The sequence below is a fragment of the Rhincodon typus genome, chromosome 23 (assembly GCF_021869965.1).
Source record: "Rhincodon typus isolate 14 chromosome 23, sRhiTyp1.1, whole genome shotgun sequence".
Classification (NCBI taxonomy): domain Eukaryota; kingdom Metazoa; phylum Chordata; class Chondrichthyes; order Orectolobiformes; family Rhincodontidae; genus Rhincodon; species Rhincodon typus.
Window position 1 is genome coordinate 8,939,803 of NC_063354.1, and position 15,622 is coordinate 8,955,424.

Sequence of the window (15,622 nt, forward strand, 5' to 3'; positions counted from 1 at the left end):
CTTGGCCTGCTGTGTTCATCCAGCTCTACACCTTGTTATTTCATTTAACATCAACCGTGCACAATACATTTATATATTCTTACCCTCTGAACAACAAAATACAAAAAGAAACATGCATTAGGCCCAAAATGTTGTCTTGACAATGGGAACAGCTTCACATGCCAGACCTTACAGTCAAATCACACTAACAAGATGCACAGATTTGAGACTTGGGCAAATCAGTATTCGCCTGGCTAGGCTTCCATTTTACAGCCTTCATAAGTTTGAGCTCGTACTGTGCTGCCCACATCTTAACTCATATCGATACCTATTTAGCAACTACCACTGCGCTTGCTGATCTACATTGGTTCTGGGTCTATCAAATCCCTCCAAAGACTCTTCTCTCCTGGTCTCTAAACTCCAGTGCCACTTTGTCCTCCTCCAAAACTGGCCTCTTGTACATGCCCAATTTGAAACACACCACCTTTGGTGTTACGCAATTAAAAGGTATGGCAACCAGAATGCTCAACTTCCCTTGTGCCTCTTTCCCTTCTTATTATAATGTCCTCAAAACCTACCTTGCAATTTTCTTTTATTAATCATCCACAGGATGTGGGCATCACTGGCTAGCCCAGCATTTATTGACTATCCCTCTAGGACCCTGGGAAGGAGATGGTGAGCCACTTTCTTGAACTTCTAAAGCCCATGCAATGTAGGGAAGTCAACAATACTGTTGTATCACTGAAAGTCAAAAGTGCTGTCAGAATGTTTTAGGATTTTGACTCAGTGACAGTATGACAATAAAATTCCGCATCAGGATGGCGTGTAGCTTGGAGGGAAATTGCAGGAGGTGGTGCTCCTATGCAGCCGCTGGCTTTATCCTTCAAGGTGGTAGAGGTTGGAGATTTGAAAGTGCTGTTTTAAGAGCTGTCATGAGTTTCTGCGTATATTTTGTAGTTGGTACGCACTGCTGCCACTGTTTGTTTGTAATGGAAGGAGTGAATGCTGAAAGTTTTGATTGAGTGCCAATTAAGTGGGCTGCCTTGTCTTGGGTGGTGGAGGGATTGAGTCCTGTAGCTGCATTCACCCAGACTAGTGGAGAGTATTGCAACATATTCCTGACTTGTTATTTGCAGATGGTGGACAGGCTTTGAAGAGAGAGGAATGGGGTTAGTTGCAGATGTCCTAGCCTCTGACTGGCTCTTGGAGCTACAGTATTAAGATTGTCGGTCCACTCCAGCCCTTGGTTAATGATAACATCCAGGATGTTGATAGTTGGGAATTCAGTGATATTATTGCCACTGAATGTCTTTGTGGGTGAGCGAGAAGGGGGTCATTGATTAAATTCTCTGTGGTTAGAGATGGTCACATCTGGCACTTGTGTGACATAAAAGTTACTTGCCATCTAACAACCCAGAAGATGTTGACCAGATCTTGTGACATATGAACACAAACAGATTCAGTAACTACCTGAAGAGTCACAAATGGTCACTAATAGTCCTTATGTGGTTTACTTTCAATATGTTGTATCAACATTTAAAGCAGATTAGCTTTTTTTGAAATATAAAGTGGTTTTATACATTGGAAACAACATTGGAAAAAGAGAAGAAATAATGTGGGACTCATGTGATTGCAAATTATAACAGCACACAACATAAATATATACTTATTACAGTGCTTCCAAAGCAATGCAACTGATTTGGTTTTAAAGTCTGAAAATCTTTTCCATATCTGTGCAAAATTCAATTCAGAACAACTCATACTGGTTAGAGTGGTCGTGAGTGGTTGAAACTTTCACGAGGTGCGATAATCAAGTAAACATTTGTCAACTTTAATACTTTAACCAGCTTCTGATACGAGAATGTTTACCTGACCAATCTAAGCATATTAACAAGGTTGGATCGATCTCAGTATAATGCATCTTATCCTTGATGCAATACTTTGATTAATTTTTAAGGCAGCAATATTCGGTTTTGCAAACATTTGCAGATCTAACAGGACATCTACATGCTAGTCAACCATACAGAGCATCACAGTCAAGCCAAATACTGCTCATGGCACACCTTTGTTGTTGGTAAATGAGCCAGGTAAAGTCTGTTTGTTGCAGTTGCCAACAGAAACTGGTTTCTATGCTATTTGCCACGCCCAATGTCAAAATATCTTTGTAAAAACAAAGTTGTTATTCATGTAGTATCCTCAAACACACACACCTATATTTAGCACTGCATTCATGACAAAAATCAAATAAAATTGCAAAGAACATGTTGCATTAACAATTAATGAGGACGAACATGTCAGAACAGATTTTTAAGTTGTGATGGTTATTGTGGGCTGTACTGTATAAACTCAGATAGACTGGTAGGCTTAGGTTTTAATCTTACCTGCAATTTGCACACGGATAGCTCAGATTTTGTGTGATTTATTCTCATAATAAATTGTGGGCCAAAGCTTAGAAGGAAATGAGTGGTAAATCCATGATTCCCTTGTGATGTACCTAATCTATATTTAGAATTAGAATCTGGTCCTTGGGGGTGGGAGTCTTACTAATTAAAAAAAATAAAATCAGTATGTAGATATAATTATTTTAATCTTGGTTTATCTAGCGGTGCTAAACATTTGGCAGGGAGGGAGGAAGCAGATTTGATCAGAACATTGTTAATGGACACTGGAGATACAATTTGCAACCTGCCATACTGGTTTCTACGGAGGTAGACAATACGGAAAGTCCATGCTGCCTGTTGGTTCAAATGATTTCTGACCCAGCAGGATTCTCAATGCTGACGAGCTGCAGGAACAAGGGGTGCTTAGACGACTTCCAGTTGAGCCTATTTTCTAGCTAACATCCAGCTTCTAAAGGAACATGTATTTAATATCACAGATGCACCAGCAAACAAGTGGGCTAGAATGCCAGAGCAGAGAAAGGGCTCTGTGGTTCGTGGATGTGTACAGAAGGTGGGAGACGAGGGCAACAGCCTCTGAAGGGAGTAGAAGCACATGGCCATGATGGTCAATTCCCAGGACTTGGCAGACACGTCACTAGATGTTTAAGGACCTCAAGCAAGTGATAAAGAACAATTAATGCATCTTCCCAAGGTGTCTCTCAAATCACTCATCACTCAAATGGCATCACAGCCTTACCCAGCCACTGGCATTCTAAAGCAATAAAATCTCATGCCTAACAGTGGTACATTCCATTCTACCTCACCTTTGTACAACTCCCAATTATGTCAGCATTACACATACATCTCTCAGACTCCATATAGCTCTAGCTATTATTTATAGCAGGCACAATACCCAAAAACCATGCTCTTCCTCCTACTGGATGATGTCTTGCACAACAGAAGGGATCAGCAGAGAACTGGCAGGACCCAGAGCCCAATCATCCACTGAGGAAATAAAGGAGATGGGGCTCTGAAAAAAGATTGTGTGCAAAACAGTCTATGATGCCTAGTGTCCACCAAATCCATTCACCATGCCATCACATTATGGCACTTACCTCATTCACCTCAGCCTCAGTTACCTGACAATTAAAGTTGCAGAAAATGTGATCATGGTCCTCTTGATTTACATCCATTCTTCTTCAACCAATCCTCTCTTTATATTATGCGTTCAGACAGTAAAGAATTACTCTTAGACAAATATGGAGGATGTGACCTCAAGTGAACTTGATTAAGAGTATGCAGCTGCAAACCATGTAAACTCGAAAAACTGCTTTTCCAGTAGCTACATTATGAAAGCAAATCAGGGGAATTTATTCTGTTTACTAAATAAATAAACTGCCCCATTTATTGAATTTTGAAATTGAATATTTTGAAACAATATACAGCCAAAACTATTCAACATTGTCATTTTTCTAAAATGTTCTAAGGTCCCGAGTTGGTGTGCTCTTGTTTACGACTCTAAAAATAGCTCACAAATCATCATTGAACAGTGATACACATGCCCAGTGGAGAGTTTCAAACGTAAAAGGAGTCACGTCAGCACTATGAAAGGTGACTTTGCACTTCCAATAAACATAGCTGTGGTGACACAAGAGATTGTGGAAACTTGGACTTTCAACCCTTACTATTGGAATCTGAACTGCATGAAGGTAACTTCTATCAAATTTCACAAATCATACTTTGAACAGAATAAAGATCAGAGCTGAAGCACTGGAGATGGTGTTGGCCACAGGTTGTGGCCACTGTTATACCAGAAAACTGCTTTCCTACTACACAATCCCCCCCAGCTAGTTAAGTCCAAATTGCTGAGCAAAAGGTTACATCATAAGAAGCTTGCACAACCTAGAACAGTTAAATGAATTTCAGTGTCAGATGGGGCGTCAAAGATAAATTTTGCACCTCAATACTAGTCCATATATTTTTGAATAAACTGGAGCATTTTATAATTAAGATAGCACATTCTGAGGCCATATTTGAAGATTATGAAAACCGAAGTAACAAGTTGAGCTTCATTTGAAAAGAAAGTTAGCCAAAAACTGCACTTGCACAAGGGTACAGAAGGCATTACACCATAAAATCATTTTTTTAAATTGAAAAAAATATATTTTCATGGAATGTCTAGAATCATTTGAAAGTCAGATGGCACATTCCTAGTCTTTGTAGCTTTTCTGACTATGGAAGAAATGTGCAATTACAGAACATGTTTTCATTAGACATTAATAGTGGTCGAGCAGGGAAGAGCTGTATACACATCTGGATGTGTTGCATGTGGCCATTACTCCCAGAACTGCTGTGGACAACTGCAGTCTAGGCAACCTGGTGCACTTATGCAGTATTATGCATTCAGTATATTGGTAAAAACACCACACCATGATCTTACCAAATCAAATCTCAAAGGCAACTAGAGGTGGGCAATAAATGCTGGCCAGCCAGTGACACCCACATCTCACATGTTAATCTAAAAAGTCTTTTAATTAGAATTGAAGTGCAAATTACTCTTCATCAGCATCAATGATAAATTCAATTAAAAAAAAGTGCACAACAGTAATTAATGTTTTGAGCTAAACTGGGTTCATTAATGGTTACACTAAATTCAAATCAGTTTAGCAAATGAATACAGGGATTTGAAAGCACAGTTCTAATTATGGAATGTCTTGCTTGCTCAATCAGATTTATAGAGAATTGTGTTCATGCACATCATGTACAAGATATGTATTTAATAATGTATATCCCCAAGATCTTCAGGCATAGCTTCAGAGAAATTTTTGCAACATTATTTCTACTTCCACCTTATTTCCCTTAAAGTCAAATCTGTTTTGCAAAGAATGAATTCCATGTGGAATCTCAAAGGGTGCAAGAAAAAACCAACATGAAAGTATCAGAATCATTTCATATTCTAGCAGTCCGAGAAGAATTACAGTTCCCTAAAAATACTGCTGTCACTTTCTTGGCCATTTTGGTGAATGGCATCTTAAATTTCTTTTAGCATCTACACATCATTTCTTAACTAAGCTTGTTTTGACAGTTCTATTAGTGGCTTCTGCAGACTGGAATCCCCAATGAAAATCAGTATACAGCATACTACTGACATCACACCATCTATATCTGGCAAATTGCAAGGCTCCACGTCTCATTCATTTTGACAACAGAATCATTACCTTATAAAGACATTTAAGAAAGTATTTTCACCAGATACCACTCAGAAAACTGTCCTAAAACCTCAATAAAAAAGAAACAGAATGAGGCATATCCTCTCTTATCGGGATTTTAAAAATCTTTTGTTGGAAATCCAAGAGCATATTGCGTTTTTTACACGTAAAAAGACTCAAACATTCCTTTTTAAAATATCAACATGATAATCGATAAATGTGCCCAAGTTGTACAATCATTCCCACCCACTCTTGCTTCTCATTTATTTTGGGAAAGTGTGGATGTAACATTACTGCACCACATACAAGCTTTCTTCCCAAAGATCCTAGAGGTTTCAAGGTCAGATTGATCATGTGCCCATATACTGGGCACCCAATTAATGTAGGCAAGAATAAAACAAAATGCTTGAAATAAGAAACAAAGAGAATGCTGGGGAAGCTCGGCAGGTGTGGCAGCATCTGTGGACAGAAATAGAATTAACAATTGAGTCTGGTATGACTCTTCTGAAAGTTGTCTATCCCAGGCTTCCTTACACCATAGCAAGAGGGATCAGAGGTGCTGAACAGACAAAAACAGCTCAACAGGAAACTTCTTTGCTCCCCATATGAAATTTCATTCAACAGCAATTTAGACCAGATAAACAACATGAATGCATCAAATCAAATTAGTTTTAGAACAAAAAAAAATCAAGTTCTTGCAAATTGTCTTGCTGACTCCAAGCTGATTGCCAGCTGCACTATTATTGAGAGAGAGTCTTTAGAGGAAACAAAAACGTACCCAAATGAGCGGATAACTACATAAAATCTGGGAGCTCAAAACCCCAACTATCTTTTACAGCATCTCCAAGCTGCATGTACTGCAGTATTCTTACAATACTTACGTTTCTATGGAGTGAAAGAATTGCACTTTTGTAATATCTCTCAGAACCTCGTGCACAGCAATGTCTCACACACAGCAATTATACAAGAGTCTAAACCATCTGTTTTATAATGATAAATACAGGTCTCAACATTAGATTGTGAAACATATTAGAAAGTAGGTCCCTCTATTATAACTCAGATAGATAAAATATGTGTATCTCATTGAATGGAATTGAAAATGATTGCTACATTGCTGGTGTTAGTCGAACTGTAGAGTTTCAAACACTGCAGTGTGTTATACTTCAACAGTGTTGGTTCTGTGCTACATTGGTAATCACTTGCTTCACCAATCTACAAACCCAATTGTAAATTTAAGTCTTATTTTCTTCCAATCAAGATCATTTTTGGTCTGTCACATTATAGGTCTCACTTGCTACCAAAGAAAAACCCATCTTGATAGGTAACCCAACTCTGTAAAAAGAAAGTTAAAAACTATAGGATCACCAGGTCAGATTGAAAAGCACTTAAACATTTTCCCAATGTAAGCATACCTGAACATTTCACCTCCACACAATATTACTAAAAGAAATCTTCAGGAAAATGCATTTCAGATCAGTAAGCAAATAGTCTATTTAAGACTAAAGCGAGATTTACATTTTAGACGACGACAAGTGAAAGTTGATTGTTGCCTTTTACAAACACACCTATGGCTGACATTTGAGGCAGAACTTTCACAACACTGCAAAGAATCTAGACTTCACCATTGCCAGGCAGATAGGTTCACAGAGAGGTAGCATGACTGAATTAGAAATTAAGATAGTAGCAGTTTTTAAGCGTTGACAAATTCAGAATAAACTAGATTGATGACAACATTCTGTTTTATATACAGGGAGTATATGACTCCTATGCTTTTATTAAAACACTTTTGTTCAGCAGATGGAACATAGCTTAAATCCCAGTAAATCACCAAATACAAGACTTCAATCTTGTTAACCTCATTTTTTTTTTGTTGCTTTGGGATATGGACATCTCTAGCTAGGCCAGCGTTCATTATCCATCCCCCTAATTGACCAGAGGGCAGTCAAGCATGAACTATATTGTTACGGGTCTGAAGTACAATGCAGTCCAGACCAGGTAAAGATGACAATTTCCTCCCCTAAACATTATTAGTGAAGCAAATGGGTTTTTCCAACAATTGATAATGGCTTCATAATCATCATTAGCCTCCTAATTCCAGATATTTATTGAATTCAAATCCCACCATCTGCTATGGCAAGATTCGACCTCAGGTCCCCAGAACATTACCTGGTTCTCTGAATGAATAGTCTAGCATTAATACCACTAGGCCATCGTCTCCCCATTTACGGGTCATGAAGTCACAAAAGTTCTGCAGTGGTTCAGAAAAAATGTAGTAAGATCTGGCAAACAGAAAAAGGTACCAAGTGCTAAACTTAGGAGCGTAATAAATGATGAATCGACCTTACAGAGCCTCCTTGAACTGCTTCCATATATATGATGTTTGACTGAGTAGAACTGAATATTTAAGATGTTGCCGGCCAAGAGCAATGTGTGACCACATCAACACAACCTTAGACTTAAAACACAGCCGACTTGACAACATAGTTTAACATTTTATTTGATTTGACAATGACTCAACATGGCCAGAGCTAAGTCTGTCCGCCTCTAGATCTCTTACAACTTCTTCCCTCATTTGCACTCTGTGCTTTAAGTTACTGCCCCATTATTTCTTTCCCACTTTCTAAGACTTCATTGCCATTGTTTGTACTGAATTAAATAGGATATAGAGCTGCCCTCACAAATAGCGTCTTGTTATTCTTTAATTCTTTGGCTGCTTCATTAAGGTTCATGATTTTTTTAAAAATACTGCAATTCAAACAATTAAAACAGACCATCTGAGCACTTCTTAAACCATGCTTGACACTAACCCACAATTATTCTCACATATGTTAAATCCAAAAGTTGAGAGACTGCCTCCTCAGTGAAATAGCTCTCCTTGCCTTAATGGAATATGTTGCGCTGTTATTCTCAGCATGTATGGATTGTAACTATTATACTGAAACCATTTTGTTGCAATGAAGTTACAATGCAAATGGACACCAAAGAAGCCTGATCGGCAGAAATTTGCCAATGCGCTCATTTGCTAATGAAACACTCATTTCTGCCTTTGTCGCCTCTAAGCTTCACAACTTCAACACACCCTCGTTGGTCTCCTGATTTTCATTTTTCGTAAATTTGAGGTGACCAAAACACTCCAATCCAGATCTTGAATCACACGAGTCCCTTTCTTCCACAACCCCTGTACTGGCTGACCAATATTAACTCCTGGTTAAGAAATGCCTTGATTTTTAAATTCTTATCCTGGTTCAGCTCTTTTTAGGGCCTTACCCCTCCAGCATTCCAAGATCTCTACACTCCTTCAATTTTGGTCACTTGATCATACAATCATTGGTACCCATGCCTTCTGCTGCCACAGCCCTTCCCAAACCTCACTTCCTCTCTACTTCTCTTTCCTCCTATAACTTGTTCCTTAAAACATATCCTTTTGATCAACTGCCTAAATATCTCATAGGAGTCAATCTTCATTTTTGATTGATAATGCTCTTATGGTGATGTTTTAATATGTCAAAGGCATTACAGAAACACAGCAGTTACTGAAGTGGGCAGATGAATAAAAATCTCTCAAACACTACCTAACAGCATGGTGGGAATACCATCACCACATGGACTGCAGTAGTTCAAGATGACGACCCACCAGCATTCTCTCATGTACAACAAAATATGGGCAATAAACATCAGCTTTGCCAGTAATGCCCTTATCTCAATATCTGCCCCCCACTGGAATGACCTGCGTCTTCCATTACATCCATTTAGTATCTTTGAAATGCTAGCTCTATCAGTAATGAGATGAGATTTGTGAAGTAAAGCCTTTCAGATGTTCCAACCATACTAGTTTATAAACAATAATAATTAAGTTTGTTTCTTAGTAAAAAGAAACTAATTTTTATTTACCAACCGAGATCATTAAGAGATCAACACAATTTGAAAGGCTGGCCTGGCTAACCAGAGTACTGCTGCATAAAAATGTCGTCACTCTTATCAACAGTAATACTAAAATGCTAATTAAAACAAAAATGAAAAGAGATGCTTTGAGGCTAGTGCAAGCCCTACTTCAGATGTGCTTCACTGCATTGTGAACTATAATGATGCACTCAGTCAAATAGCAAATCTGGGAAAATAAGCTGGCTATTGAAAAAACATTGCTGTCAGTTTGAATACCAATAAGCTCAATACAAGTACCTGACATGATGAATTACTCAGAAATGAATTATCTCTGCAGAGAAATACCTTCAATATTAACTGAAAAGAAGTTTCATTTAAAACAAATACTTATTAGATTTTATACAGTAAATTACAACTATATGGAAGCTAAAAGCAGGGTTTGTGATATGTGCTCTTTCAAAATCCAACAGCTACAATGCTGATAAAAATGAAGGTTAGGAACTAGATTGCTGACCCCTCCTTTCTCCAGTATGCCACTTCAGATAATCCATTGAGTTTTAGGGGAATTTCTGAATGCTTCACCCAAATTCTGTACAGTGTGCTCCTAGCTACTGTTTACTCTCCATGAATTATAAAAATTATCAATCATCAATACAGTAATTACGATTTACTCAGTCATTTCATCCCTTGAAAAACTAAATTCTCTTAGTTAGTACAGCCTGAAACTTTGATAAAATATAAAACACACTTATTGAATGCTGTGCCCAATAAAATAGAACTCTGAAGGGAAGCATTTCATTTTATTGAATGGATTAATATAAATGTAAAGTTTTAAAATGGTATATTTTAAACCATCTCTTTAAGAGTAAAATGGGGTATTGGAGAGAGTCATATGATCTACTACAAGTCCAAGTCCAACAACAGGATTGGTTAACATGGGAACTGGAATGAAATGTGTGTGCCAAGTTTAACATCTGAAAGCAAAAGGTTGAAGCAGATTTTGTTTTTATCATTGCAAACCTGCTGTCTCAGACTGTGTGTAGCAATAAAAGGTCAGAAAAACAGAGAGAGAAAAACAGGGGGAAAACAGGAGTTTCAGCAATCTACAGAGTGCTAACACTATCCTCATACTTCCACTGTTTCAACTGAGGTTTTGAAGTGACTTGTGCAAATTACAGCACATAAGCACAGCAGGAGTAAGGAATTATTAAAGCCAAGAAGCTAAACCAGAAGATTTCAACTAGAAAAAAGATACGGAGAAACTTTACTTTCAGATTCAGAGAAATTATGACACTTGGCCCAATGATCTGCAGTGCTTGTAGAATGCAGAGAGAATGATAAATGGGAACAGAAGGGAAGAAAGTGCTACACAATACTGGAAACAAATATAATTTCTGGACAATGGCAGAAATCCCTTCAAAAATATTTAAGTTATCCAGGATAACAAGATGTTTAAAAACCATTTTCCTTTTTCATGCAGTTAATCACAGAAATCACAGAAGCCCTACAGTGTGGAAACAGGCCAGTCGGCCCAACAAGTCCACACCACACCTCCGAAGAGCATCCCACCCAGACCCATTCCCCAACGCCTGCATGTCCCATGTCTAATCCACCTAACTTAAATATCCCTGGACACTATGGACAATTTAACATGACCAATCCACGTAGCCTGCACATCTTTGGACTGTGGGAGGAAACCGGAGCACCTGAAGGAAACCCATGCAGACACGGGGAGAATGTCTGTGTGGAGTTTGCACAGTCAGCAGAGGGTGGAATCAAACCCAGGTCCCTGGCGCTGTGAGGCAGCAGTGCTAACCACTGAGCCACCATTCTGCCCCTAAACTTTTTGCAAGTTATTATTTTAATTCTGTCCCATTTCTGTCCAAATCGTCCTTACACTACTCATCAGATTTGACCCAAAACTGCAGAAACCTATTCTTTTGATATCTTCACCATTACCATTCTCTATCCAGATGCTACAAGTACACAAGACTGTCTCATTCTGAACAGATCTGATTTGGCATCACCATCATCATGGAAAAGGGACAAATCTTTACTGTGATCAGTTGTTCCCTGCAAGTTGAAGCTCTAACGCAACACAAGGCTGGCACCTTCAAAAGTACCTCCTTACTATAGAACAATCACTTCTGCATTAATTTTCTAACTGTGCCTTCATTTGTTATCTCTACTATAGTATATGCAGGGTTCAGTTAGTTGAGTTGGCTGGATAGCTGGTTTATGATGCTGAATGTCACCAACAGCACGAGTTCAATTCCCATATTGGCTGAGGTTACTGTAAAGGTCCCACCTTCTTGACCTCACCCCTCACCTGAGGCGTGGTGACCTCTCAGGTTAAACCCCCAAATGTCATCACTCTCTCTTATGAGAGCACAGCCCTATGGTCTTCTAGGACTATGGCAGCTTTATTGTACTGTACAAGACTCTTGCAAAATATAATCAGCCATTGGTCATCAGATCATTTACGCTTTTGCCAAATTAGATTAGGGTAAAGAACACAATATGGTAAATACAATAATTTAGTCAGCCCACTCAAGAAGAGGAAAGGCAAAGAAACTTTGTTTACCACTTACACAGCAGGGATAACTATACAATTATATTTCACCACGTCAGTTTCCTCCCCCTCCCATTATAAAGGGGATTCTATACAGCAAGAAAAACAAATCCAGTCAGTCAATCATTTAAAATGAAACTAAATATTTTGTAACCCTTGACCAGTTGCAGTGTCTGGAAAAGTGAATATTTTATAGCAGTGTTTTAGTCACACTTATCCCCTCTGCTTCATGATTTGCTTTACCAATTATTTTTCAAACAGACAACCACTGAAACATGTTCAGCTCTCAAATAGCAATATGACATCAATTATTTCGGAAACAAAATTTTCCAAGTATCAGTCAGGCAGTCAGCTCTAGAAAGGATGCTACACAAAATATATATCTCAGTAACCTCTTCATCCTCGTATCTTAAAACACTTGGATTACAAAGTCATAAGCAGTTCAACTTCACACACCATAACCAGCTTAGATGCAAATCTACAAGTCATACAAGATCAGTAATTTACAATTACAATGCGAGAGGCTGATTCTGGCCTCACTAAGAAGGTAACTTGTTGCAAAAAGCTGACTTGACCAAGGTCAAGTGCACTCTCTGCAAAGTAATGCTATGTTTATTAAATATAAATAATTAAAATTAAATGAAAAAAATGTAGCCTTCTGAAACTTCATGGATATTGGACTGGAATTTGAAAAAAAAAGTGGATCAAAGGGAAAACATTGTTCAATTTTTATGGGGAATTAAAACAAATCAAAATATCTTGCAGCTATGAATTCGAAAAATTGCTGTGCAATATGTACTTAGTTAACCAATAACCATAATGCTGAAAACACAGGCCCAACTTCACAAATAGGTTAACTATTTGGTCAGTTATCAGGACAGAAGAATACATAGAAAATACACACAACTGTATTTTATTCAAGGACAAATGATTTCCAAAATGAAATTTGATACTTTAGGCTTCACTGAATGAAATTATAGTTCTTGATCCTATATTTATAAAATCTATAGTATGATTCATATTTTTCTTACCACAAATTCAACAATTTGGAAGAGGACACTGTATAGGTTACACTAACAATTTCATGAAGGTACGGCAAGGGCTGTAACATTCAGTTGTAAATGACAGATGGATCCCTCTACATACATTACAGCAAATACTCCCCCCTCACCCATTACCTACCCCAACCCCACAGTGGTTGTAAAAGACCCCACAGATTGATTGTTAAAAATAACTTTGGATGCAAATGCCCTTGTTATGGAGCAACATGAACAGAATGCACAAGTCTCGAAGGGGACATAAACAACTGTACAGCAATTCCCATTGCTAAATAACACACTAGCTACAGGCAAATAACTTATTCATGCAACAATCTAATTTGTTTATTGGTGTCTGTGTCACGACATTCCTGTAGGTCAATTATCCTCTGCTTTCAACGAGTAGCTTTAAACCATGGTAGCTTTCCTGCAATACTCACTTTCACCATCACTTCTTTCAAAATAAACTGTACTCAACCAGTTACTTAAGGAACACACAGATTTTAGAAACTTCAAAAAATCTGAATAATCAAATATTGCATTCAAAAACATGTTGTTATGGACATACATCCAGTGGATAGAACATGTCATATGCCAAAGTAAGCTCATGAGTTCTCTCATAAAAATAGGAACAAAAACAACTGGAAGTCAAAACTCATCTATGAAATTCCCTCCATGAGCATATGGCTCCTGCTGGAACTATAAAAAAATTTTTTTATGGTGCATTTATGATAATATCCTTCCAGCAACTTCAACAACCCGGCATCAATAACAACTCTAATGCTTATGAGATGTGCGACTAATTCTGTAAGGGTTTAGCACAACCTTAAGTAGTATTTTATCATTAAGCTTATCCCTAAGGTTTGAAAGGCACAGAGCTACATACAGACATTAATGACATTTGCAAAATGGCTTCTTCTTGAATTACAAGTACACAGGAATGTCAGGGAACCTCCACAGCTAAAAGATCAAACCAACTTTTAATGATCACAACTTGCTTTTACAGAGGTTAAAACTGCTTAAGGTAACTATAACAGAAACTAGGCATCTAGCCAAATAGAAAAAGGTGAAGAATGATCATAAGCTTTAGCTCAAGAAAGTTGGCTATGAAAAGGGATGTTTTACAAGAGATAGAAACGAGGAGGTTCTACTGCAAACCGGTCCAGACAGACAAAAGCACAACTACCAATTATAGGGAGTGCAGGGTGCACAAGAGGCTGTTGTCAAAACGACAGAGTCTGAGACTGGTTGTGGTGCTGGAAGAAGTTCCAGAGAAGGAGGGGCAAGGCCATGAGACAACTGCACATTTTGCCTTGCTCACAACATGCCTATTTCTTTGTGTTTAGGCATTGCTGCTTTTAAATCTTCCTCAAATTAATTGTTGTTTCAGAGGAACACGCAGCACTGCTTCTTTTTAAAAAAGTTACACAATCATAAAGCAAAGGTTTAATCCTACATTTCTCATTGATGCAATATGCAAATTCTCACATCCAAATATGTCATAGGTATTAGAATCAAGTTTTATTCATCAATAATATTACAGCTTAGGAACAATAATTCCACTCCACGCATATATCAGACATACAGCCAAGCCTCAAGTCCCCTAAGAATGATCAATTTTTCTTTTGGGAGCAAGGACCAAGAAAAATGTTTCAAAGATATGCTGAAGCTCACCTGAAGCCCATAGCATTGGCTAATGACCAGAGGGAGAATGCTATAAATTGTTCAGAAAGGTGATAACATGTTCATCAAATTGACTCACACTTGGAGTCACTCCTGCACTTTGCTCCCATTACCTCATGAGTATGTATGGCAGGAGATCCCAAACATGGGTGGATCAAGAGCAAACTTGCTTTGCCACATGAAGGCCCATGGCAGAAACATTAGAGTCTGAACAGACATCTTCCCTGAATAGTGGGATAGCCAATAACAACTAAGAACAAGTAATTAAGGATTTAGATTTGGAGTACCACAGCTGCATTGAACTATGTCCTGCAACACACCATTTGTATACTCTGAATTTCTCCTGCTGTATTAAACCTACGAGCTCTTCCAACAGTCATCCCTGACACACTCAAAATAATTCACATTTCAACCCTGCGTAACATGAATTGTGCAAGATCTGGGTCTTGTAACAGCTTTTGCAAAGCAACTAAATACTTGACAAAAGTTTTGCCTTCTACTTCAGTGCAGAGAAAATGTAGCTACCAATTACCAAGCAGAATTAAACTGACCAAGATTAGGTGGGTTGAAAAGTTGCACCTTTTGGTCATTTGATCTCTTAAGTAAATCAGTATCATATAATGTCTTATAAATGAACATGTGAGATGTCTTGGGACATTATATTGCATATTAATAAAACATTATTTAAATGGCAATTACTGAAGATAACAAGTCCCTTCCTACAAGTCTATGATGTAGATTTATTTATGGATACACTACCTTATCTGAAGGATGCCATCTTTATACTATCCACAAATCATTCACCAATGGAACACACATTTAGCTGAGAATGTGTATGTGAAACAAGTTTGATCAAAACTTCCAAAGCCATTAATTATT